Source organism: Balearica regulorum, chromosome 1 (genome assembly GCF_011004875.1).
Source record: "Balearica regulorum gibbericeps isolate bBalReg1 chromosome 1, bBalReg1.pri, whole genome shotgun sequence".
Classification (NCBI taxonomy): domain Eukaryota; kingdom Metazoa; phylum Chordata; class Aves; order Gruiformes; family Gruidae; genus Balearica; species Balearica regulorum.
This window is the reverse complement of record NC_046184.1, coordinates 42,513,493-42,540,246: the sequence shown is the minus strand read 5'-3', so window position 1 is coordinate 42,540,246 and position 26,754 is coordinate 42,513,493. Positions and strand designations below refer to the sequence as shown.

At 49.4% G+C, this 26,754-nt stretch overlaps 1 long non-coding RNA gene across 1 annotated transcript; it reads left to right on the top strand.

Moving 5' to 3' along the window:
* The first annotated feature begins 9,139 nt into the window (after positions 1-9,139).
* On the top strand, positions 9,140-16,628 carry LOC142600853 (uncharacterized). Its single transcript, XR_012834381.1, has 3 exons — positions 9,140-9,543; positions 14,700-14,899; positions 15,191-16,628. It is a non-coding gene; the product is annotated as an uncharacterized LOC142600853 (long non-coding RNA).
* Positions 16,629-26,754: the final 10,126 nt, after the last annotated feature.

Sequence of the window (26,754 nt, the reverse complement as noted above, 5' to 3'; positions counted from 1 at the left end):
ATCCTATGTCTGTATGTCCCACCAAAGAAAGTGGCATAGGATGAAAACCTCGCCTGGACTTGAGGTGGGCCTGAGGGAGGAGATAGGCTGGCAACCCGGCCACTGGTCCCTGGTGGCACAGCTGGCTCCGGCCGAACGCCCATCCCCATTTCCCCCGTGTTCCACCGATGAGAAAGCAGCTGGTGTGATGGGCATTTGATTTGTTGCTGTGCCGCAGTAACCCTTGGCAGTAGAAAAGCACACGGATAGGTTTGCTGCTGACATCTCCAGCCTTTCCTGCGGTTAAGGCCTGGATTAAATGGTAGGAGCCTCCTCCAGTGTGTGTGAATGGTGTAATAGCTGGAAAGTGGATTCCAACTGTATTTGTGATAGCTGACAGCAGAAGCCTCACTGTCCTTCACCTTCCCACCTGGGTCTCCATCTCCGGATGTTTCTGCCTCCCCCTGCCCAGCCTACCGCTGGATCCCATCCCTGCCTGACCCCACAGCCAGCCGCTTGAGCCCTCCTAGCCTCCTCTCAGAGCCTCCAAAGCAAAATGTCGCTGGTCTTAGAGGTCACTACCCAAAGCTTTGCAGTCAGGAGGTCAGCTTCTGCCTCACCATGCAAACAATGTTCCTCCAGTCTTTGGGCCCACCTGCCATTTGCTTCCTCTTCTCCTTAGGAGATAGAAGGGCTATAGCAATGGCAAGAAGAGGACAGCTTCTAGTCATTTTCCTTAATGGAGTTGTGTCTCTTGGCTGCTCAGTTCAGGGAGGCACAAACAAGCAGAGCAGTCCCAGCAGCCCCAGCTGGTACCATCTTGTGTCCTGCAGTACCCCTGTAGGCAGAGTGGAGGCTGCCGGTCCAGCACGTTCATTTTGTTGGAAAATGAGAAACAAACCTAAATCCTCATGGGAAGGAGCCAGAGAGGTCCAACAGGGAAACCTGAGATCGCTCACTCGACGAGAGACTCCCCTAAGAGCTGGTTAGCCGTAGACAAGCCCGCAGTGCTGGCCGGCGTGGGTCTTGTGCGCTGCGCTCTGCCTCGTTACCTGCCGACGCACACATCCAGCGGGGATGTCGGGCACTTGGAGAATTGGGGAGTTGCTGGGGAAAAGCTTAACTTCAGGGGATGTCGCCTGCGTTTAGATCCAGGGGGGCTGCCGATGAAAGGGCTGCAGGTATACACCGAGTTGTCTATATGCTTGCCACGTACTGAAGCCTCTCAACCTGCTGAGGGTCAGAGCCCCTGGTCATTCCCTTCTGATGGAGTCCCTGTTCATCCTGGACATCAGTATCTCCTGTGTCTCTCTGGCACAGCTCCATAACCCAGCACACAGCAGCTGGATTTTTGGTAGTAGTTAAACTCTGTTTTTTTAATCACAAATACTCATTTGTTCTAGGCTTTTTGTCTGTTCTTGTCTCAAACAGGTACTTTCAGCCACTTACTCTCCTCCCCACCTTCTAATGAAAGACATCTGTAGGGCCACTTTCTCACCATGTCTAAAGAAGGGTTTATCCTTTTTACATTATTTTTAATTGCCACCACTGGCCTTGTCCTGGGTGAATCTGTCTACTTGGGTTTTGAACCAAGATCAAACCCCTTGGGTTTTGCCCCCTGAGGCAACATGTTTATAGTGCAGTGGTGGGTTGAGTGAAGACCCGCTGCCTCTGGTTTATGTTGACCCAAGTGCCAGGTCCCCCTTTTGCAGTGCAAGTTGTTTTGCAGGAATAGCCAACATTTGCTTGTAGAGCTAATAACTTGAGAGCTGAGCCAATATGGTGCTTGTCCTCCCAGCCTCTGCGCCTCTGGATGGATTGGTTTGCAGTGATAATTACGCCTTGTACAAAGCTCTTGTTCAAAAGGACTGTATTCTCCCCAGCCTGCCCCTTCAACCAAGCCTTCTCTGAGCTTTTGGTCTTATTTTAGGAACACCTTGACCCCTGCTAAATGCTGCCATTTGAAGCATTTCAAAAAAGCTCTGCCGTGAAGGTCTGGGTCACCCTTGGATGCTCCAACAGCCCCTGGGATGAGAGAGACACCTCTGAAGGGTGGCTTTGTCCCCTGGGAGCTGAATCACTCCTTGAGGGGTTCTGTCTTACCCAGGGGAGGTCCTAGCTCTGTGTTCAGTGCCTGGTAGTCGGTGGGATGGATCCAGGCTCTTTCCAAGTGCCAGAGAAAGAAGCATCCCATCCCTTTTGGCACCAGGCCAGGCACTGGATTCTTCCAGAGAAAAATAAATCTTTAGGGTTAATTAATGGCTCCCTTATGCTAGCACAAATCTGCCGGAGTCATTAGAGCAAAGTAGCAAATTGAAAGGACAGTAACTCGTGTTACTCTGAAGGAGGAGAAAGTCTCTGGAGAATTTTTGTTCTTAATTTTGATTCTTTCCCTTTTGATTTTAATTTAAGCCTTTTCTCAACAAATAAAGACTTCCAAATAAAATTTGCTCTGCATGAATGAATCACTGTCATGCTTTTTCTCCCTTGCCTTTAAGAAATATTATAGGATGAACAATGTTGCCCATGCTGAATAAATAGAAAATAATGAAGAAAACTAAGTGAAAGAAGTGAATCGCGTTATCTATTTTCAGCTGAGATGATTGTAAGACAGAGGCAGGAGTCATGAGCTGTGTAGGGTCTGCACCCAAAAATCTCCCTGAAAAGTGGGAGCAAGCTTCATGTGCTTCACCTGTGTGCGGGCAGCAGACTTACCACATACAAAAAACAAGGACTTACAATATTTTAAAAAATCAGATAAGAGAAGAAAATTCAGATCTATTTTCCTGTAGGCACATCTGCTGCAGGGGAATCACGCAAAGCTGAGCGGAAAGGCAAACCCAGGAAAACTGAGCCTGTTACTAACTCCTGCATGAGCAATTGTCGTCGGCATGGGAAGAGGTCAGCTGAGAGAGAGGAATGGCAGACTGACTGGCTTAATTCTATTTATTTTTTGTTGTTGTTGGGTTGTGGTTGTTTTTTTTTTTTAATCTGGGCTGCTTATGCTTTTTTTCTCTTTCTCTTTTCCTTTTTTTTTTTTTTTTTTTTGCCTTGTGCACCTATGGCTCTTTTTCTCTCTCCTTCTCTCCTTACCTCACCCATCCCTGGGACAACATGCAGATGTTATGCTCTGTCATCTCATCCGCTGCAACAATTTTTTCATCCCATGAAACTGAACCTGAAGCAACGTTTTGGGAGAGGGAGCTGACCCCGGAGGAGCGCACACGCAGAGACCACGCAGGGATGGCCTCCAGGGGAGAGCAGCTCCAGCAGGACCTGACTTCCCCCAAATCCTCTCCTGAATCGCTTCTGCCTCGACTTTGTAGCACAGCCTGCCTGCCCGCACACTTCATCCCTTAGTTTTGGTTGCAATAAACCCACAGCCATTGTACATTACGCAGGCAGCGCTCACCTTCACATTCGCAAGGGGCCGTTGTGCCCATAGAGGAGAGAACAGGCTGGATGGGACCAGCTGCCCAGCTCTCGGACCGGGCTGCCTGCTTACTGATCTCTCCTCCTGGGGCATTTTCACACTCTGCACGGCCCAGAACAACAGCTTTTGTCGCAAGGGAGGGATGCAGAGCTCTGGCAGTGGCCTCCCCCAGGCTGCCTGCACCTCTCCCAGCAGGTCTCCAGAGAAGGGCTGCTGCAGGCACTGGGAAACCCGCTCCAGCTGGATTCACATAAATCTTGTCCTTTGCACCTGGGAAGGACAAAGGACATCTCACATTGCAGTCTCTTGCAGCAAACCCTTTCATTTCCCTGTTCCTCATGCATGGTTACAGACCTGTCCTACCTATGCTTCCATCAGTTTTAATGTCTGTACCCATCTGCACATAATAAAAGCACCCGTTCCCCACCACAACTGCTGAAGAAGCTGCAGATGTGTGGATCCATTGAAATGTGGACTTGGGGTTTTGCTTCAATGTACTATGCAGATTTACTTTCCCATTTGCTAATTAGGGCCACAGTGATGGCACAAGCATTAGTCCTCAGGCAGAAATTGCTGCACAGCTCGTGTCGCCTGATCCATACGTGCTCCTGGCTCATTAACCTCCCCTAGCACTGACCTGATGGTTGGTGTGCAGCAGGTAAGCTCCAGGAGACCTCTGCCCACCCGTCCTGCCTGCGCGGTGCCCGCAGCAGCGCTCTGGGGTGTCCGGCCACACAGCTGAACACTGCTGCCTTCGGGTCACAGGTGCCTCCCAGAAGGGGAAGGAGAGGAGTGAAAGCTGCTCTTTCTGCTGTGTCACCTCAGCTTTGCTGAAGAATTGGCTGCCGGAGGGAGCCGCGGGCCTGGCAGAGGGGCAGGACATGCTGCGCTCCGGCAGGCAGCCAGCTGCCTGCAGCTGCCAGCTTGGGCTTACTCATGGGCGGCGCGGTCATCCCGGGACATCTGAGCAGGCAGCTCAGATGGGGATGTGCAGTCACGGTTTGGCTGGGCACTGCTAAATTAGCCGGAGGACTTGTCTATTTTGTCCATCAGGCACAACAGGCATGTCACCTGCTGTCCCCGGGGATGCTGCATCCGGGCTTGGACCTGTTCGCCCAAAGCAATGGGAGAGGGGCCTTGCGGTTGTGCAGGCTTGTTGGTAGGCAGCTGCCCACCAGGGCCCTGCCTGCTGTTTCCACGTTGGCCGCTGCGCCAGGGAACGGCTGCCCCACGGCTCCGTGCTGCGGCTCTGCACCGCTGGGGCACCGTGCTGCCTGCACGGGAGAGGCTGGCACCCAGCTGGGTCCGACGGGAGCCCTGCAAGCCACATATGGGCATAAAGCTGCCCACCTCTGGGCACAAGCTTCTCTGCTCGCTGTGGACCACATAGAGGAAGAGTGCGTGTGTGTACCTGTATATATGTACATATACATGTGCACATGTGTAAGTATGTGTATATATATATATACATATGCGTAATAGCATGCCAAACTGGCTGCAGAGCTCAATGCCCGCAGTCTCCATGTACAGCACCCTCTTCTGCACAGGGTCAGGGTTTGGGAGAAGACTGGTGCCTGGTGGCAGAGGCGGGGATGAAAAAGTGGAAGGTCTCCACGGGAAGATGTTCAGCATGGGTCATGCAGGCATTGTGGAGACCTGTGCTAGCCTACTGACTCCTTTTGGATAGGACACAAGCACCAGGACGGCCATGGCATGGGGAGGAGAGCTGCACAGCCATTTGAATACTGTTAATCTCTCACTTCCCATTGCCAGTCAGTTGGAAGCTAGAAACTGGCCGTGGGAAAGTGATTTGGGAGGTAAGGTCTGCTGTATGGGAAGTTTTCATCTCGCATCTTCTTTAGATGAGGACACACAGTTGATCAAAGGAGGCCTGGGTCACACAGGCTCCTTAATTCCCTTTTTGCTTCGTTAGCAAGGGATATCACCGCACCTTGGTAGTTGTGAAGCCCCAGCAAAGCCCCAGCATTGCTGGCTCCAGCTCGGGAAGCTGTTCACCAGCAGCTTTGACTCTGACCCAGACAGCCTTCCACCGGCCCCGAGCAACTGCCCAATGGATGCAGATCGAATGCCCAAATGGAGACACTCGGCAGCTCATCACTCGCCTGGGAGGCCTGTCCGGGAGAAACAACACCAAACCTCTGGCTGCTTCCTGTGCTGTGAAAGTGTGTCTGTGCTGGCCTGAGAGCAGTCCCTCAGCCTCCTCTGAACCTCTTGCCTTCAGCCTCTGTTTTCTATGGCTGGTTCACACTGAGAGCTAGGCTCATGGTCCTTCACAGCTGAGACCAGCGGCCTAGGCTGGCTTCAGAGACTGCGTAAACAAAAAAACCCGCAGCTGAGCAGAAGCAGCAGCTACCCCATCTGTCCTGAGCCCCAGCTGACTTTTGCTTTGCTTTGTCCAGATGCTCTACCAATGGTGTTTGCCATTGTGAATTTTTCTCTGTTTCTTTTTCTCCCTTATCGCTAAAGAATTACTCTTGTGCCATTGCTGTTGCCCAGCTGTCACCTTGAGCACCCATGTTATTTTTGTGTAAAGAAGAGCCCATTTTCCTTTCAGTCCCAACCATACCAGCTGAAGGCAGGTTCCCAGGCCTTTGGTGCTTCGCAAGGGCTCAGGTGTCTAGATGTGCATTTCCTCCAGAGCTTGAAAAGGGGAATGTCACACCAGGCTTGTTATGTTCTTTGGGCTTTCAGGAGGAATATGGATCTTCTGCCTCAGATGGCTTATTTTTTGACATCACAGCCTGTTATGTGATGTGCTTTGCTGGGGTCGATTCAGCACCAGACCCTAACGGGGTGTCCGCCCTGATGTTAGGTGTGTAGCCCCAAGTCTCAGCTCTGCTGCCACTCCCTGTGCACGTGTCCTCGTCCGCTCTGAGTCCTCACCATCAGGCCAAGCAACTGCCTCCTGTGCTATGCAGCCTCCCAGACCGGAGAAGTGGCTCCAAGGACTCACGGTGGTGTGGCTGGTGTGGCTCACAGCCACCTGCCCAGGGCTAGAGGGGCTTCAGTTCCCCCCCAGGCACCGTGTAGCACCACCTGCAGCAAGGGGCAGCGGCCACAGGTGCAGAAACCGGTTGTCACGCTCTCGGAGAGGGTGAGTCACCCACAGTCATTCTCATTTTACCTCTCAAGCTCAGCCCAGACTGTGGCTCCTTAAAATAAATGTATCTGGAGGGCACGCTCCTCGGGGACATCTCCTGGCTGGGATCAGAGGTTACTGAGGCAGCTGCATCTCCTGACTGACTGCCCAAGTGCTGATGGTTTTAGTGCTGCTCTCAGGACCTCTGGAGCAGAGTCATCCTGCAGTATAGATTACCTGGCACATGCCAGCCCCACGGATATGGCCTCCATTAAGCAGAGACGCCATTTGCCCAGGGAGAAGAAAGCAGGCTAAGTCATGCCTACCAGCATGTGGTGATCCCTGCCAGACCCTCTGCTCCCAGAAGATGAGCCACTGGTATCCAATCCAGTGCAAGACAAGCCAAAGCCAACCAAACAAGCCCTCTCCCCCCCAGAACCTAATCCACCTCCAAAAATATCCCCCGGCCACGAGAGGACAGGCTCGGGGTTTGCTGGCTGCCTGCTTCGCTTTATCACGTGAAAAGGAAAAAGCATAAACCTTGTGGAGGCAAGGCTGCGGGGGACGTGGGGTGTTTTGCCCCCCCCCCCCCAGGCAAGGCGTGAGGGTGAGCAGTCCTGAGGTAAAAGCAGAGCTATGCCCCGGCATTTCGGTTTCACTGCAGGGTGGTTTGCCAAGGCCACCCGTGGTCCCTGCCAGCGCTTGTCCTTGTCCTTGGTGCATGTCTCCTCCAGGATTGCTTACGCTGCCTTTTCCCTTTCAGGATGAAAAAAAAGATAAATCCATCTCTTTCTGCCTAGCAGACCTCTGCAGTTTCCTCACATTTACTGGGATTTGGGACAGAGGCAGATATTGTGTGTTAACAGGAATAACTAAATGGGTTTTCACAGCTCAGATTATTTGGGGAGCTTCCATTTGCATAATTTTGATGAAATACCGAATCAAAGCCCCGAGACCGAACAATGCTACAGGTGACCACAGGTGAAAGGAAACTGCTCACACGTGGGTGTGAAAATTGAATGCACCAAGAAGCTGTGGTGAGGCCGGTGCCCCCCACCGCCCGGCCAGGGACCCAGATGGCTGCATTCAAGGTAAGAGAGCTTGGGGGAAACGGTTGGTGCAGCCACTGCCTCCAAAAAGCAACCTGAATACAGGAGCAAGAAAACTCTTTTCCTGTTTTTACCCTCTTTTGATATTTCTGCAAAACTGACATCAGTCAGAAACCACAGCAGGGTTATTCTGGTGACTATTCAATTCTGGTTAAAGGAAACCAGCATTTTCAGCACTTGCTGCTCCCTCCTGCTGAGCTGTAATCATTTGCCTTTGGGGCAGGAGAAGAAATGACTCTCCTCTCATGCTCACATACCAGCCGCAGCGCCCAGGCTCCCAGGGGCCCTGGAAAGCGCAAGGCGAGATACTGTCCCATCCCTTGTGTCCCCGGCACCCAGCTGCTGGTCTTCCCAAGGCAGCGAGCAGCCGCCTGCCTCGTGGGGGGCTCTGGCTTTGCAGAAGCCCCTCGCTGGCCGAGGGACACCTGGCCAAGGAAACCCCAGCCTGCGCTCACCAGGGGCTGCCTTGGCCCAACGTGGGATAGACCTGGGGTGGAAAAAACACAGCAGCCTGTGGAGCTTGTCCTCTGCACTAAACCAGCCTGGGTACCCAGCGCTCTTCCAGCCCGACGGTGCAAGTGTCGCAGCTGGGACGTGCCTGTCTTTGCTCCCTTAGCTGGTGTGGCTGGCCGGTGGGGATGAAGACAGCTGGCTGGTCGTGTGTTTCCCACAGCACATCTCTAAATACATTTGGTGCTTCATTGCTCTGGAGTTTGTCTGTACATGCTGGAAGGCACTTGGAGACATTTAGCCGACCAGGCAGCTCAGTGCACCCCGATAATGCGTCTGGCCATGCAAGGGGCTGCTCTGCACAACAGGGAGGCTCCTCCAGCTCCAGAGCTCTCAGTCTGCACCCACCAGAGCACGTGGGGAGGCTCCCCCAAAGCAGGGGCAAAGCACCCCATGGTCTGTACGCTCTCCAAAAATGTTAGGGCAAAGAGAACATCCCTTAGCGTCAGGAGACAGGCTCTGCTGGGAGAGCTCATATCTTTTATTAGACTATCAATCAGACACAGGGAGGAAAAAAGAGCTGGCAAGTTTTGGGGCACATGAGTGTCTGTTTTTTCCTGAGCATATAATTTGGTCTAACAAAAGATATGATCCCTCCCTGCAAATCTTGCCTCTCCTCTGTCCTTAGACCATGGCAATAGCCTACTTGGCATGGCATGCTTCTTCACAGAACTGTCGTGGTAAGTAAGAAAATGGTGGGCAAACACACCCACTGAGTGCCCCGGAGAGGTGGAGGGGAAACACCATTGCGAGTAATTAAAAATGGATAAAATCTCACTTGTCTGTGTCTTCCTCACTGCTTCTCAGGGGACATGGCAGCAGAGGAGAAGGGCACTGGCTGTGCTCCGAGCCTGCTTTTGTTCCGAAGGCTTCCAACAACAACTGGGGTTTATTTTTGTCCATAATGATGACTCCAGTCCTGCTCTGAACTAAGCAGTGTTAAGCCCAAACAACTGGTATGTCCTCGCTCAAGACTGCGGTGTTTTGTTCTCATTGACTCGTATCACTGCCAAGCAGATATTGTTGTTGTTGTTTGAGGACACGTAGTTCATGTTTGCTAGCTACCATTAGGCCGTAAGATGGATTTTTAAGTCAGCAACCTCTATAAACACAGAAGTATTGGGCTGGGGGTGGGACACACTAAACACGATTGGGAGCGTTTTCACTTCACCTTATTCTTTGCACAGACAGACCGTGGGCTGCAGCCTGTCCCCTCGTGCCGGGCAGGTCGTCCCTCCCCAGCCGCAGAGACCCACGTGCGCCGCTTTCAGCTCTCCTTCTCTTCCATCCCTGCTAAAACACAGGGGAGCACGTCCCTTTTCTCGCGCAGCTTTTCAGGCTCTCCTCCTGTGGCTGGGCAGCGCTGGGAAGCGGAGACCGAGCAGGGACGAAGCGAGCCGTCGGGATTCAAGGTCGGTGTTTAAGGGGCTGGGTTTCTCCTGGTCCTGGGGAACTGCGCAGGGAAGGAACCAGTCTGAAAACATGGCACCTATTTAATCAGGATGGGAAAACCAGCCTGTGCCTTCCTTCCTGCTGCTGCAGGCAGGTGGGGACACAAGGGCTGAGCGGCACTGGGGCTGGGGACCAGTGGGGGCTACCTGTCCCCCTTTTGGGGGGGGGCTATCATCAGCCCTGGGGCGCGTTGGTGGCTTGCAGCAGGGTGGCCGTGCTTGAGCAGCCTCTGCAATTCAAAGCAGTTTGCTGCGATCGTCACTTCCCTCTCTTTAGGGCTAATGGTTTTGTGGTGTGTGAGCTACATCCTCCCACAAAACCCCGAGCACGCGGCTACCACGGCGAGCGGGCACAAACTGCGGCTGGTGGCCCCGTCCCACCTCACACATCCCCAAGGTCTGCTGCCGTCCCACCCGACTCCTCCTGCAGCCTGGCCCTGGCTAATGTTTCGCACAGGTAAACGAACCCTTCCATAGGTTATATACATGAGGGCACACAGCACGTGCACATCATTGTACACACCACCTGAGTGTTCGCTTTGATCTACAGCAAACAAAAACCCATGCAAATAGCTGGTTGAAATGGTCACCCTCTGGTTTTGCCCCTGTGCTCCCTCTGCTACAAGTGGTACTCAGAAATTCCTCCAAGCACATTTTCCTGTCCGTTGCCACACAAAATAGGATTAACTTATGAGGAAAATTAGCTTATGAGGAGCTTCTGTACAGTGGCTTGGCTTCAGAAACATCTAGTATGGAAGGCCCCTTGGGCTGGACGGATCATACCTTCATCACCCAAACTTTGCTGGAGAAATCAGTTCAGATGATTAAGATTTCAAGTTAGCTAAGCAATTGTCAGAGTAATTAATACTTCACTTGAATGAACAGACATTTCCCCCTTCAGCGAGATAGCTTGGGATCAGGACCATATTTACTAGAGACTCATCTTCCAGTATCCATTGAAATTGAAGTGCAGTCAAATGTTGTCTTATAAAAGAAACACATTTGTCACATGAATGTATTTGCAGTGTGTGACGTTAATCTTTCTCATTGTTCACATGAGAACTATTAAGTAAATTACTGCTAATTAAAATAATTTTCTAGACAAAGAAGTTTGTTACATTTCTCTTGCTCAGGTGAGGCTCAGAAATGACACAAAATGAAACCTGAAGCACAGAAGGAGGGAGAACAGCCTGTTCGGAGAGGGAACCTGGAGGGAGGCAATGACGAGCGGAGGCTGAAGCAATGAAACCCTCCAGCTGACACACGAAGAGGAGCTTTGTAGTGTCCCTGCGGAGATACAGGGGAAAACCTCACCCACCTTTGGCTGAGATTTTTTCCCCACGTCGCCACAAACCCGCAGCCCACGGAGATGTCACACATGGTGCCCCAGCCCCTCTTCCTCTGGAGTCATGGGTTTCCCAGGAGGAAGACTGGGGAAAGCGTCCAGACCTTGCTCCTGCTTCTTGACTGGCTGCTAAAGGGGCTACTGTGTTTTTTGGAAGATTGAAAAACATATTTATGCAGTGTGGTTTTTTTTGCACCAGGGAATGTTTTCCCTTTTGCTAGCTGGCCACAGCCCTTCTGGAGCTCACTAGTGCCGCTGAGCACATCTGGAACTGATTTCTGACAAGGAGTTGTATGCAAATATTAAAATAAAAATAGAGGCTTTTGCTGCACTCCCGTATGGTTGCTGGAAAGCTCTCAGACAAAGCAGGTTGAATACTGGAATTTTTCCAGCAGCGCTTTCAGCACTTTCCTGACATGAAAGTGATGTGAAAAAAAGTATTTTCAAGGACACTTGAGCAAAGTGCATCAGTCTATGTCATCTTTCCAGTTGAAATTCCCCAAACGGAATAATTTAAGATTTTTTTGCATAGCTTGATGACTGTCAGAAGTCTCTCCTCATCAGCTTTGCAGAGGGTTGTGGATTTTCTCACAAAATATGTATATAAAATGGGCCAGATCATGTTCAGATCGCACTAACCTCTAGAAGAAGAAATGCTTGTTTTGCAGGGTGTTTTGCCACAAAATAACAAACAAGCACTAAAGAGAAATGTAATACAGAGGATCAGCAACCTGAAAAAAAAAAAAGCAGGAAAGAGCACTAATGTGACATTCAGAAAACATATTCTGACTAAAGACTACAGAACAGCTGCTGTAGCATCTGCATTTGCATACCACAAATTTAAACTAAAAAAACCCTGAGCTGTCATCTGCTCTCAGTTACCGGAGCGCGGCCTTGCCGTTTCCTCCGTGCTTGGGGTAGGCTGCTGCAATTGCGTGACGCAGCTTGTGACAGGAGGACAAAGTTTTAGCTGGCTCAAGCTACCCTGACCTCCTCGGCATCAGGCACTGCTGGTGAGTTGCTGATGGGTGATGGGCACAACCTGCAAATCCCCCTCCCAGGCGACGGCTTTGAACAGCATCTGTGATGTACAAGGGCAGAAACATGGATCTGAGGATGGGCAAATTCCCAACAGGATCTTTCTGTCTCCTCACAGTTGTCTAGGACCAACATCAGTCAATTTTCTCTCTGCCTACACAAAAGCACAGTTTTATTAGTAATATACTCGTTGGTTTATCTATTTTACTGTTCCCTGCTTGCCTGCGGTGCTTGACTGCTGTACCCTGTTTGGCAGAAGGGCTGCTGCATCCTGAGACCTGCAGAGGCTCTTTATGCAACCTCTCACCTTACTGAAGCCCAGGAGGAGTCAGCCATTTATTCATTGATTTATCATATACAGTCATATGTGGAGAGCAAGATCTCAGCCATTTCAGTGCCAGATGTACAAACCCCTCTTCAGAAGCAGCTCACGGCCCAAAGACACCAGTCTAAGCAGACCAGCCAGCCAGAGCATTAAGGACAGCGAAGTTTTGGGAGGGTGTCTTCATTTTGCTGCTTATGAGTTTATATAATGCTCTGCAGAGAACATGGGAAACATTTGGCAAGGCTGGAATTTTAATTGATGTTGCTTGAACCCTGCCCTAACTTCAGCACGGAGGCCACCTACAAATCTGAAGTGATAATAAGCGCAGAAATAAAACCAGCCGGGTTTTGCCCAATGCTGTTGCACGCCACAGCACACCTCTGGGCACCAGCATCAGGTGCTGGGTGGCATCGCAGCAGGAGAGCGAGCGCCCAGCCGCGTGTGCAGCACCGGCGACAGCAAAGCAATAAATCTCTTGAGACATAAATTACCATTCACGGTCATAAAATGAGAAGAGTCGGTTATAAAATAAAGAGCTCTTATTTATGATGGATGTGTCTTGAGCAGAGCTTTCTGCTGCCTGCAAATCAGAGCATACGGATACTTTAAAAGAAAGCCCCCAGCTGGCTATGGAAAGATCCCATTTGAGGTAACTATAGGACTCTGTATCTAGAGGAGAACTTGCCTAGTGTGTGATTCAGCCCCTGTTGCTCACCAGGCATGGGGCAACAGCTACCTGGTCACCCATACTGGTGACAGAAACCACTGCTTTGTCAGTCGCCTCTGCTGTGGAAGATCCATGTCATTGGCATGCAACAGCCCATGAAGGCTGGTCCCAGCCAGGCTTCGACCTGTCACCAGTGCATGTGCTGGAGTGACCTCTGACCATCCAAGGGGGGTGTCCCAAGTGTTCAGATAAGCGCAAGGTCCTGCATATGGGTCAGCACAATCCCAAGCACAACTATGGGCTGGGCGGAGAATGGACTGAAAGCAGCCCTCAGGAGAAGGACTTAGGGGTGTTGGTTGATGAGAAGCTCAACATGAGCCAGCACTGTGCACTAGCAGCCCAGAAAGCCAACCCTATCCTGGGCTATGTCCAAAGAAGTGTGACCAGCAGGTCAAGGGAGGTGATCCTGCCCCTCTACTCTGCTCTCATGAGACCCCACCTGGAGTACTGCATCCAGCTCTGGGGTCCCAAACATGGAAGGACATGAAGCTGCTGGAGCAAGTCCAGAGGAGGGCCACGAAGCTGATGAGAGGGATGGAGCACCTCTCCTATGAGGACAGGCTGAAAGAGTTGGGGTTTTTCAGCCTGGAGAAGAGAAGGCTCCAGGGAGACCTTACAGCAGCCTTCCAGTACCTGAAGGTGGCTTACAGGAAAGCTGGAGAGGGACTGTTTACACGTGCATGTAGTGACAGGACAAGGGGTAATGGCCTTAAGCTGAAGCAGGGTAGATTTAATTAGATAGTAGGAAGAAATTCTTCACTGTGAGGGTGGTGAGGCACTGGAACAGGTTGCCCAGAGAGGCTGTGGATGCCCCATCCCTGGAAGTGTTCAAGGCCAGGTTGGATGAGGCTTGGGGCAACCTGGTCTAGTGGAGGGTGTCCCTGCCCATGGCAGGGGGACTGGAACTAGGTGATCTTTAAGGTCCCTTCCAACCCAAACCGTTCTGTGATTCTACAACCCCATGCCTCTGAGCCATTCAGCCTTTGCACCATGGTCCTGAAGGCACCAGTCTGACGGGGACATTTGGTCTGAGCAACCGCTGTGGCATTAAGAAGCTCGGCTGCGGTATCAACCACAGCCAGCGAGAGTGGCTGATGCAGCTCTACTCATCTTGCTCCTATGTGCAGAAGAGTAGCCCAGAGCCTCCATACATCAAATTTTCTAGCTGCTTCTCCTCCAGTGTTTCCAGGGTTGGCTGCGCAGAGCCCCTTACATCAGGCCCCTATTGCTCCTCCAGGACGAAAGCCCTCCTAGGAACATTTGCAGTCACCAGGGGACTTGACTTTACTGGATTTGGGGGCTACAGCCTCATCAACAGCCTTTCCTGTATGCCAGGCTTTAAACAGGCTCTTTGTAGTAAGATAGGATTTTACTTCAGCCTGTTGCTAACTGATGCAATAAGCAAAATTATGGAAACATCTACACTGGATTATTTTTCTGCCCAGACCTAATAAGAATTTGTAGTTATGAGGCCTGAGCAATGTTGTTCAATTTGTCTCTTGAGAAGAAGTCGCTTACATGGTTCCCAGAGCAGCCGCTACCAAGCATGTTGCTAGCCCAACCTCCAGCCAAGCAAAGTCTCCCACCACAGTTTTGTTTTGGCATCTGGGGAGGAATGGTTTTATGCTATAGTTTTCAAGCCTGGTTGAACTTAATGTGTTGGTTTTTCCTCTCTCTATCAGATGCTGAAATCCATGGAGGACTCCAGCCTGGGTTTTTGCAGAGTGACAATTTCACCTTTGCGATCCCACCCTCATCTTTTTTCCTCCCTCTCACTGATAGAGGAGGCAAAGGTATTGGGTTTGTCCTTCCTCGCTGCTGCTACTCCTGCCCAACCAGGGAAGTTCAGTGGCAACTTCAAGGAAAATTGGAAAGACCCTGGGTAGGTTTTCTCCATTAGTTCTACCTCTGAATGTGGCAAACTGGGTGTGGAGCCAAACTGCCATCTGGAGGTCCTCCTGCCTGGCTAGGAGCTGCCTCTCCTGGGCTCCATCCGCAGGGCCCGCAGCCCTGATGCTCACGGCCGCAGCAGCAAGGCTGGGATGCAGCTGGACCAGATTTGCCTCTTTATTCATGCAATGGCATGTTTAGCCAATATGAGGACCCATTGGGCAGCTGTGAGGGATGCCTGGGCTCATTTCTTATGTCTGCCCTCGTTTCTTCTTCCTTGCAGTGAGGATGAGGTCTGCTGCTGCTGGGACCAAGGGCCGGGCTGAGCACAGTGCTGGGCTGCACCAGTGAAGCACACCGAGGCAGATATTGCAAGTTCTCTCTCTGCAGGGCACCAGGGCTTTAAAAATTCATCCTGTTTCTCTCGTTGCGTATTTAGTACCTTTATCTGCAATAGCTGCATTCAGTACAGCCTGAAATGTCTCTTTAACAGGTGTGGGATCTGTCAGTTTAATCTAATTAAAAATAAAAGGACTAAAAATGGAATTTTTGAAGCAGCTGCAGCAGAACGTACAACACATCATCAGCTTTGCACCGATGGTGCCTGTGCTAGTACTGCTCTTTCCTTGGTAGTGAGTCCATGCAGCGAGCAGCGTGCCCACGTTGGCTGTTAGCTACCTCTCTAGTGGTCAGAGGCAATGGATCATCAATGGCATTGGAGACTTCTCTAAAATTGGTTCAGACTATTAAAGGAAGGGCAGAGGCAGAGAGAGGAATGAAAAAGTGACAAGCTGGTGACATGTTCATTCAGCTCCTCTTTCTCTACAAATAAAGTGTGTAACTGAACTTAAAAGGAACTGCTGAAAAAAAAGACATGTAGAGACCAATAATAATGAATCACCCAGAGAGATGAACATCCACCAACGAACTTTCTGGAGAATGAGTATCTCCTGTTGTTACTGGGTTATCTCCAATCCCAACCATACCGGGGTTGTGTTTCAGTGATGACTGCTACCCCCAAGAGTTTCCGTGGAAAATCAGATGGAGAGTGGGGAGATGTCCACATCACCTTTTCCTTGCTCTGCTCACGCACTGACTCTGATGCTGGCTGGCCGCTCTGCTCCACAAAGCGATCGGAGCCCCTGCACCCAGCGCTGTGCGGTGGCTAACAAGCCGGGTGTCCCGGCACTGCTCTGGTGCTGCCGCACCGCTGTTGGTGCCAGGTGGCTCATGCCCAGCTGCTACAAACAGAGCCGCGCTGCCTGCAAAAGGGTGCTGGCATCCCTGGGGAAGCAGACATACAATGTCCTGACTTTGGCTCAATGTGCACAGGGGATGGCTGATCCCCAGGAAGTTGGGCACTTGGGAGGAACAGAAGAGATGTTTAGTTCCTGCACAGAGAGTTGCAAACTCTTGAGCTCTCTTTGTTCGGCCACCAACACCACTTGTGCCATAAAGATGCAAAACGTTACAGGCAGCATTTTGCAAAAATGGTAAGTTTCCTGTTAAATTAAAACTGCTTCTGTCTCCTCACTTGATACTTGCCTCTGACATGCAGCACATATCGCTTGAGCTGGTCGGGGTTTGGAGTTAGGAGATCCTGCCGCAAGCCCTGTCTGCCCTTTCCTTCCCGCCGGGCTCTCGCTCGCCCTCCCCAAGCACTCCTGCCCGCTGCCTCCTTCTCAGCAGTTATTTATCAAAGTGCAAGCTGAGTTGCCAAATGAGAATGAACAAATATTAACGCTACAATATGTTCTAGCCCTTAAGGCTCTGATCCTGCAGTTTTCATTTACATGAAGGCAGCAGGAGTAGTCATGTGTTTGGGGGCTGTGGGAGCGAGCCCAATGAGTGCCGTGTCCCCCTTTCGTTGCAGTGCAGAGGGACAAAAAGGCATGTAGCAATTGGCCAAACGTGGTTTGCTGAGACTCAGCACTGCAAAGAAAGAGCATCAATAAATTATCTCAAAGGTGGGTCAGTGTGTTTTGGTCAAGGGCTAGCAGCACAGAAGCAATAACTGAGAAGATCATACAAACTGTACTGTAGGGTATACTAGAGTATAGGGTACATACTTATATGATGATGAATTTGAAAGGGTAAATAGGTTGTGAGGATGTGGCAGGGAAGAGCTCTGCCTGTGCGTGTGTGTACTCACTCTTGTTCCTTTTCGTCACATCATTTATTCATCACAAAGTACTCTTCAACGTCTTTCTCTTCAGTTTGGGGGAATTATTTTCAGCACCTTCAAACTATTTAAGTAATGCTTAATTCCAGTTGTAAGGTGTCAAGGAACTGGAGGTGGGTGCAGCATCACACAGCAAGTGCAGTGACCTGCTTGGGGGGACACTCTCGGGTGGGGAAGGACCTTCTTCACACATAGTCCTTACATCTCCCTGTGCTGGTCCCTCGGACTACCATCTCCATGAATGTCCCAGAGGTACACTGCCCACCGACCCATGCCTGCACTGCTGCCCCTGCAAAATGGCCTGCTGCCCACGCGGTTGGGTCTGCGCGCTGGCTCGGGCAACCAGGCTGTGCGGGTGGGCCGTGCTCCACCTGGTTTTGCAGCCCCACATCTGTGCCCTGGGACCACAATGTCGCTGACCCAGAGGTCACGACAGAAACATAGAATCATAGAGTAGTTTGGGTTGGAAGGGACGTTTAAAGGTCATCTAGTGCAACCACCCTGCAATGAGGATGCCCCCAGTCACATTACTTCCCCAGATTTTGCCAATTGTCTCATGTTTCTTCAGCAGTGACCTATTTCTGAAGCCAGAGAAGACAAAAAAAAACCCCATACTGTAATGCTCTGGGGATAGTGGTACACATCTATATGACATAAGGATACATTCCTTCCTGATCCCAGCTGGCAATTACATTGTAGAGATAAAAACACATTGGGCTTTTATAATTATAAGACTATGAAGGAACTCGGGAAAATATAGCAGATACTTTATAGACTTAGAAAATGCATTCCTTGGTTGAAATGCTCATTAATAAAACTTATAGGTTGGTATTAATCACAGGAAGTTGGCTAATCCCTGCAAGTTTTTATTCAATTACTAAGCATTATCTTCAAAATCTATGTTCTTGGGTGGCTTTTCTGCCCTCAGTGGATCTGAATCACTGCCAGTGGCAGGGAAGGAAAGCAAGAAGATGGAAGAGTATCTGGCATGGAGTTCTCCTTCTCCAAAATGAAGAAAATAAAAGGCATAAAATGCACTGCAAAAATTTGCAAAATAGCTTTCACAGGATGAATTGGTCTCCACCAGAGAAGGGCTTCCAGCTTAGTAAGGTTTCACAAGCTAATGGAGTTGTATGGACACAAAATGTGGTCAAAAGCCATCAACTCAGTGAGATATTTCCCCCCTGGACTGAGGAAGGCTTTATATTCAATCTCAAGTCTCATCATGAACTTGCACACAGGTCTTCCTAGCATGTGTGTTGACCCCTGAAATATGAAATGGAGTGGAGCTGACAGGAGTGGATGAATCCCTGTCCTTCTCCTCCCAGACCCTGTGCTTTCCCCAGAGAGGCTGGCTATGGAACAGGGCCTCTCAACATCTTCTATGAGCCAAACTCATCACCTTGTCATCCCCGAGGCCAGCCATCAGCCACCTTAACTGAAGATGTCCAACTCTGCTCCCACAGTCAGGAGAGAAACTGAAAATGCAGTGACAGCAAATAACTTCTACAAACTACAGAGCTGGCAAATATGTCAAAAGCATTTTGGTATTGAACTCTCACTTGAAATCAATGATCCAAATGGGACTCAACTTGTTCCTTATTAAGGGCTAAGGGCAAACTTAATATTTCGGTCTTCAGTCACACAGGAGTTGGATGGACTTTATGAGTAATTGCTGTATACAGCAGTTTCCTGAATAATACATTATTAAAATCCCACAACTGGAGGAACAAAAATGGATGGGGGTCACTCACCCATCCTCATCCAGCTCCGTGGCAGGAGGGGTGACCTCTGCATCTCCACAGCTCAGCACCTTTACCCCCTGCTAAGCTCCTGGTCCCCTGCCCTGGCCTCTCCTGGGTGCAATCCCAGAGTTTGTCCCCTTATACTTTTGTGCTTTATTGCTGCCATGAAAGGAGAGAGGTCGTCCTTGCCCTCCCCCAGACTTCACTCCTGGAGTGGGATTGAAGGAAGGCAATGAGGAAGCCAGGACCATCCAAGCCACAGGTGGTGTTTTTCCTGCTGCCTGCTTTGAAGAAAGTCCTTCAAAACCAGATAACTGTGCAGACTCGCCTGTTGAAAGGGGAACTTGCCAGAAGGCATTTCTCCTTGCAGCCGCTGCCCAGTCCTGGGGTGACCCGCGAAGCACGAGCCAAGCCCTGCCTTCAAGAGCAGCCCTGGCTCCCGCTTTTCCTGCTGCTTGCACAGGAGACCACTATGTCACTGTCTTTCATCTACAGGTTTTGCCTGTGCAATCAGCAAGGTGCCAGGGCTAGAAAATCAGCCTCAGGAGCTGCGTATTTCATGTAATTGGGCTATGTTGCTGCTAGGCAAGTCATTGGCAGGGCCCCATGCCTGGTGTATGAAATGTCTTGGAAGTCCTTTAGAGAAGGCTGTGGTGGTGTCACTTCTGGTACTGCAGACCCCAGGTCAATAGGAAAGCTAGTCTAGGAAACCATCAGGAAAAGCCTTGAGGTTTAAAAGCACCATGCACACCAAACAGGGTATAAAATAAATGCGGGCCCAAGAAGAGTGTCCCATTGGTCAAAATTCACGCTCTACATTGAACAGCAACCACAACACTGCAAGAATAAGCCTCGTTCCACTTCATTAAGGTATACGGGTCCTTCGTTCTTCTGGCATGAGTGGGTGCAGCTCTACAGAAAATCCGGTGTAACACCAGCATGTGCCAAGATCACATGCTTCTTCCACAGCAGAAGATTCAAGTGTGGACCATGGCAGACGTGGCCACTAAAAGGCCACTAAAAGGTGATGCCCATTGCAGCCCCAGTCAAAAAATCACATGTTAAATAGTTGTAAGGGAAACCATGCAGCTGGTGAGCCCTTCATGTGGCATGTGTTTTCAGGAGATAAAACTAGTGTTCATGTATATTGACTTTGTGGAGCTTTTTGTGTTTCTGATGACTGGAAGGGCAAGCAATCTCCCAGGCCCGTTGCACAACCCCTTGCAAGGCTGCAGAGGGGCCATTTCGCAAGACATCGGTGTAATCCTCAGGGTGGTGGAGCAGGTGAGGGCAGATGGGGGACAAGGAGCTTTGTTCCCTTATGACTCCAGGAAAGGTGCAGAGCCAAAGGCTCCTCTCCCACTTTTGCACCTCAGCGACTGAGCTACTGCTGAGTCAGATCAGCCACTCCAGGTACCCTGTACGCAGGCAGGCACCAGGAACAGCAGGAACTGCTGCGCAAGAGGGCCTTGGCCAGGGCTAGCTCTGCAAAAATAAAAAGCCAGAACATATGTGTGGTTTTGCCCAGCCACTGCTCAGAAAGGGCTGTTCTACCTCCCTAGGCTTTTCTGCAAGCACGATAAGCCTTAGCAATTTATCTGTGATGTTGCTCATCTAAGGCCAGTGTATGTGGTTCTTTACTTAGGCTTCTCAATTCCTTAAGGAATTAAATTAAACTATATGGAGACGCCTAGAAGCAACCTTTTAAACATCTTTTCCTGTAGCTCCTTTGAATGAACATCCTGATGTCTTGGAAAAAAGTCCCATTTAGCACTGAGAACTTTCCCAAATACCCACAACAGGAGCTGTGAATGTGCCTAGGCCTCTCACTGCTACCTGTTGTGACAACCTTTTGCACGGTTGTGTCCCATCATGCAGAATTATATAAATGGTCTTATTGTAGCCCACCAGATCTAGTTGAAGATGTCGCTGCTCATTGCAGGGGTGGTTGGACTAGATGAGCTTTAAAGGTCACTTCCAACCCAAACTGTTCTATGATTCTATGATACTATGATTCTACGTTTTGTCTCTATCCATGGGCAGTGTCTCATTGTGCTCCCCTCTTCAAAACGCTGCCTATGCATTTGCCATTTGCTGTCAGTCGTACCAAAACCAGCAGCGTTGGTGCAGCCTCACCTGGAGTACTGTGTGCAGTTCTGGGCCTCACAATTTAAGAAGAGTGTGAAGGTCCTGCAATGCGTCCAGAGGAGGGCAACAAAGCTGGTGACAGGGCTGGAAGGCATGTCCTGTGAGGAGCAGCTAAGGACTTTGGGTTTGTCTGGTTTGGAGAAAAGGAGGCTGAGGGGTGACTTCGTTGCTCTCTGCAGCTTCCTGAGGAGGGGAGGTGGAGAAGGAGGTGCTGAGCTCTTCTCCCTGGGATCCAGTGACAGATCACATGGGAATGGTTCAAAGCTGCATCAGGGAACATTCAGACTGGACATTAGGAAGCATTTCTTTACAGAGAGGGTGGTGAAGCACTGGAACAGGCTTCTGACAGAGGTGGTCGATGCCCTGAGCCTGTCAGTGTTTAAGAGGCATTTGGACAATGCTCTTGACTCCCATGCTTTATCTTTTGGTCAGCCCTGAAGTGGTCAGGCAGTTGGACTAGATGATTGTTGTAGGTCCCTTCCAGGTGAAATAGTCTGTTCTGCTGTGTTCTATTCTATTCTGTTCTATAAAAATTAAAGCATAAAAATAGTTTCTTGGGACAGGCCTCAGCTGCACAACACAACCCAAAAGCCAATCTGGAGAAGCATTGTCTCCTATACCAATGCCATCCATACACACATACATGTGTTGCTTTCTCCAGGCAATGTGGGAACTCATGAATGCAAACAACCCAGCAGAAAGACTTGTGCTTGGCATGAGCCATCCCTCAAAGATCGCTGGTTTTGTGGAAGTGAAAAACTTCCTTTTAACAATATACTGTTGGTGGGGGTATTTTTTTTTTTCCCTACAATCACTAGTGACTTAAGCACTCTGGTGGCTCTCCCTCGTGACGCCACAGGGATGAACCTTTGCAGTCTTGTGACTGAGAAATGGTACAATTCCGCTGACTGAATGTTGACATCTCCTTTGGGGTGAGAGGAATCATGCCCTAGAAACATCTGCAGTCCATCCAATGATTTCCACCCCGAGATCCTACACCCTCCTGTGTAGTTACTGTAACGCAAAGTGAGTTTTACCCACTTCTACTGCTCCTGGCTTTTCTTCCTGTCCCAATACCACTAATTCTGGCACCCAGACCCCTCTGTGTGCCTTGACGTTATTGAAATTACCTTTTGCTTTCAGGTTGGTGTCTCTCTTCTTTGGGACATCTCATGGCTTACACAACTGTGTGCGCATCTCAGTTATGGTCGTTGCCTTTGAGCTCTGTCTCTAGGTCACTCTCTAGTGCTGAGGGCTCTGCACCACCCTGCAGTGCTAGCAGCACGAGCTGTGCTTCAGACACTACAGCCCAGGCCAGGAGGATGCTTTCGTCTAGCAAAGTCTACTCACAAGGCCACAGGCTTATTCTGAGCTCTCCCCACATCCATGTGAGCAATTTTTCCCAGCCCTCCATCACCACTAGTTAGACCTTCAGTACAGTTACACGTTTTCTGGGGTGCTTCAGCACTGGTGTGGCTTTCATGAGGTGCTTCCAACCTCATGGAGGGGCAAGTACAGTGGAATAGTGTCCTTTTTGGAGTGTTCTTCCATTTTCTGCTGTTTCTGTGCACCCGCAGCAGTGGTGAAGCTGGTGCATCACAATTTGCTGGAAGCATTTCTGCCCTTCCAGGCAGTCTCTACCCGCAGGTGCCTGTCATAGAGACGCAAGAGTCCACACGTTGCGTATTGTGCAGCAAGTCACTGGATATTTGCTGTCACTTCATTAAAAAAAGAAAAAAAAAAGAAATAATATCTGTAAGAGCACTGGAGGCAGAAACTGTTCCTGCTGGCTAGAGGCACTTATTTTGCCATCAGCCAGGTTCTCCTGTGTTAAAGAGATGCAGAGCTAAAAATAAACACATGGCCCATTAACCTTCAAGTGCCTCACAGCAATTGCCTGGGGAAAAAAGACAAGAGAAATGGGTAGAGTCTGAAACAGTAATTAACAGTGAATAAACGCTGAAAGAAAAACATGGATGAGGTGGGAATTACAGGAAAAACCTTTTCTCGGGGGAGCTCTGCTCTTCACTTGCACCTCCCTGGCAGGGGCTTGCAGCAGGACTGGTTTCTAAGCAGCTGCATGTTTTCTGGAGAAAGACCCCTTCTTTGCCATTTGGATTCGAGAGTGGTTACTTGTCTGCATTTTCACTGCCAGCCCTGGTTTCTGTGACCTTAGCCTGGCCACTCACCTGGGACATAAGGACACCGGTGACTTCCATTGCACGGAGAAGGAGCAGCGGGAGTGGGGACCTGACTCACTCTCAAGGGCTCAGAGGAAACCACCGATCTGTGCTGAGCTCATTGACAAAATCTGGAGAAACCAAACGTATTTTGAAAAACAGGCCCTTTTTGCCATATAAAATGTGGGTGGAAATTTTTCGGACCAGCTGTGCTCCTCATGAAGACAAGAAGGGCTGCGAATCACATAGCTGGGGTGATTCATCGCATCCGGGCTCCAGCTCAGCGTTGGGCAGCTCCTCACATGCCAGGTTTGGTCGCTGCTCCCTCCTCATCAGCCCAGTGAGGTGCTGGGGGTTCTCCTACCTTCCATCACCCGCACATACACTTGCCCATGGAGCTACTGCCCAACGCCGAGATGCTTGGCTGGAGGGAAGGGCACGGCTCTGCCCCCTCTGCCTTTGGAGAGGACATGGCCCAGGCTGGAGAAGCAGCTGTGGACAGCAGCTGCAGCCAAGAGCAAACACAGAGATGTGCTGCTTGGGCGCTGTCTCACCCCGATGCACAACATGGAGGAGGTGTGAGACGCAATCCTTAATCCTTTAGTCTCTCTGTGCCACCTACAAACCAACAGCGCTAATAATATCTAATGATCTCACCTCCAGATATTGAGTCATGTTTACAAAGGGCTCAGAAATGCCTGCCTGGAAGATCCCGCAGAGGTGTGTTGCTCCCTCCTGCACCCAGCGCCTGTACAGCCCTGAAACACTGATGGGAGGGATGCTGTATATGAATCCACAGTACTTCATTCAATGCAGCCGAAGTCTTAAATGTGCTAAGGAGAAACGGGCTTCTCTAATTAAAAAGTAGCTCTTTGTAAAAGAATAATGATTTACTTTTTTTTTTTTAAACGAAAATGAAAATTTAATTACATCTGTGTAACTCAAGGCAGTTTTCAAGTAACCGGGGAGTTTTTGTTCACTGTTTTTTGGAGTGTTCAGAATTCAGCATCTCGCTCTTTTAAATATATCTGGCTTCTAGTGAAAAATAATTATTGGCTACAACCATTTGATTAAATGGTGCTCTGTGGGACTTACCTGCAGCCATTCCTGAAAGAGATGCCTTGTAAGATCAAATTTCCTACAAATCCCACAGTGATTGCCATTCTTCTAACAGCTGGAGTGCCTGCAATAAAATAAAGCAAACAGAAAAGCCTACACTTGTTGCAGTTAGGATTTAAAAAGTGTAGCTAATTTTTCTAATTAGCTTCTCAGAGAACAGAGAGAGAAGCACCACTGCAGCTTTCCCAGAATTATACGGGCTTTGCATTTGCACCGGCTGTAGCATCTGGGGGACATTTTTAAACCCTGTCAAAAAGAGAGTGACCTTTTCTTTCTTGCAGCTTGATGGGTATTCCCAGAAAAAATAAACACAATTTGATCTCTTGACTTTTCTTCTGCTATATGCCCAGGTTACTCAAAGGCCATATCTACATGGTATGGAGAGAGGGAAGAAAACAAACTGCCCAGGGCTCTGTGGCTTTGCATTAATCCAGCCTGGAACAATGGTGGCCTCTCCCCTTCGCTCTGCAACATGTAACAGTGCCTTCCCTCTTTGGTGTCTGACATTAAATTCTTGAAGATTGTTGGCTTTCTTTTGGCCTAGTTTTGCTTGCTTTTTGTTGCCTTTATTTCACTGTGGGTCTTTAGTTTCACCTACTTGAAACTGGAACAGCATCAAATCAGATATCAGACCGAAATGCAGGAATCTTTGCATCTGTTCAAGAAAAGCTTTCTATTTCTAATCACGTTGTTGGAAATGATTGCTTGCTAGGGATTAAAAGACATAAGGTTTGAAACAAGTGTAAACCCTCATTCCTCAGGGCATAACACTCCCTTCACTTAATACAGGTACGGAAGAAATTTTATGGGGAGGAAACTATCTGGTAATAGCAGCGTCCAAGTTTCTTGTCCTTTCTTGGAAGCAGCTGGTCTAAGCTGCTTTTAGGCAGAGGATACCGCTCTTGAGGGAATACCAGTGCCAACCAGTACTGCCAGTCCTCTGCTCTTTGCTAGTACCTGGTGGTTTACACTCTGCCTTCTGTTTTTTTTTCCTTTTTATTTCAAAGCAGGTGTGTGTAGTTGCGTAGACGTGGCATGCCAACAGAACTTCCACTCTTTTCCACCTATCCTTCACCCTAAATCCCAACCCATCAAAAAGCTGCATTTAGTTCCAGCTGCTGGCTGGAACTAACACTGAGGTGGATGCCAGGGAAACTCAGCCTAAACTCGACTCTCCTACACACATGGCTGGGCTCTCGGGACAGGGAGAAAGCAGATGTACAGCCTGCCAGTGGAAATGGGGCTGCGGGTGAGCTCCTGAGCCCCAGCGTGGCGCTGAAAACAACTACGACACACTGTCGGAATAAAATCTGCACCAGTGACTGGTGCAGCTGCACCAGAGCAGTACCAGCAGCAGTCAGCATGGCAAACTGCATGAGGGCTGTGGTGTTTTTCACACCACGCGATATTAATTATTTACATTTTTCTGGGACTTCTGCAGGTAATCTTAAAAATATTTCCATGGTGAATATTTGTTAAATTATGCATGGTGTTTACTTTCATTCTTCTGCGGTTCTGCCATCTTTCGTGAATATGAAAAGCAGAAATCTAGAGAGCTGTCTTCCTTTTGATGGCAAAATTTTCCAGAGTGATCGGCCTGGTTATACAAATCCGTACCTGTGCTGGTGCTGCCATTTACTTCGGCAGGAATTCTTCAGCGAGTGGGGATTACCTGTGTGAATATGGGACTGAAGCATCGCCTCCTTCGGTAAGGAAGGATGGGAGGGCAGGTCTGCGCTGCTCGCAGATTGCTGTGTATGCCTGAACCACCTCGAAACACCTCAAGCAATATAATGGAGTCCGACAAAATTAATGTTGAAACCTCAAAATAATGGCAAGGCTCAGATATAATAAATAATGGCTGTCTGCTAGGGACAGGGCTGGTGTTTCAGCCCCAATGAAGGAAGGGGTATGATCACAATCAGAAACGAGAAACCTGTCACACGCATTCTTTTCTCCTGTTTTCAAAAAAAATCTGCCTGTGACTTTCTCTAGGAAGCACTGGTCCATCTTCAGGCCCTGGTCCTCAATATACAGGCTGGATGTTCCCAAATGTGCTTGTTCTGGGGAATTTGGGAACATGAATCCCAATGCATGAACAGGTAACTTCACCCCAAGAATGTGCACAGGCATCGCACCCGCTTTGCAAATCAGGCCTTTAATTGCTTATGAGACATGAATGAAACAACAACTGAATTTCCTGTAACCAGTGTAAAACCAAGACAACCGACGTAAAAATCTTGCTTTTTCTCAGTTGTTGCCATACTGAAATGAAGAATGTGTCAGTCAAAACAAGATCCAAAATCTGTGACTTGGATTCTCACAAACACTCAGAGCCCGCTTACTTAATTTGCACCAGGGCTACAAATCCTTTAATGATTATATATTTTTTTTAAATCGCAGTTTTCTAAAAATGAGTGTACAAACTGCTACAATAACTAAAAACCTTGCTTTTTTTTTTTTTTCAAAGAAA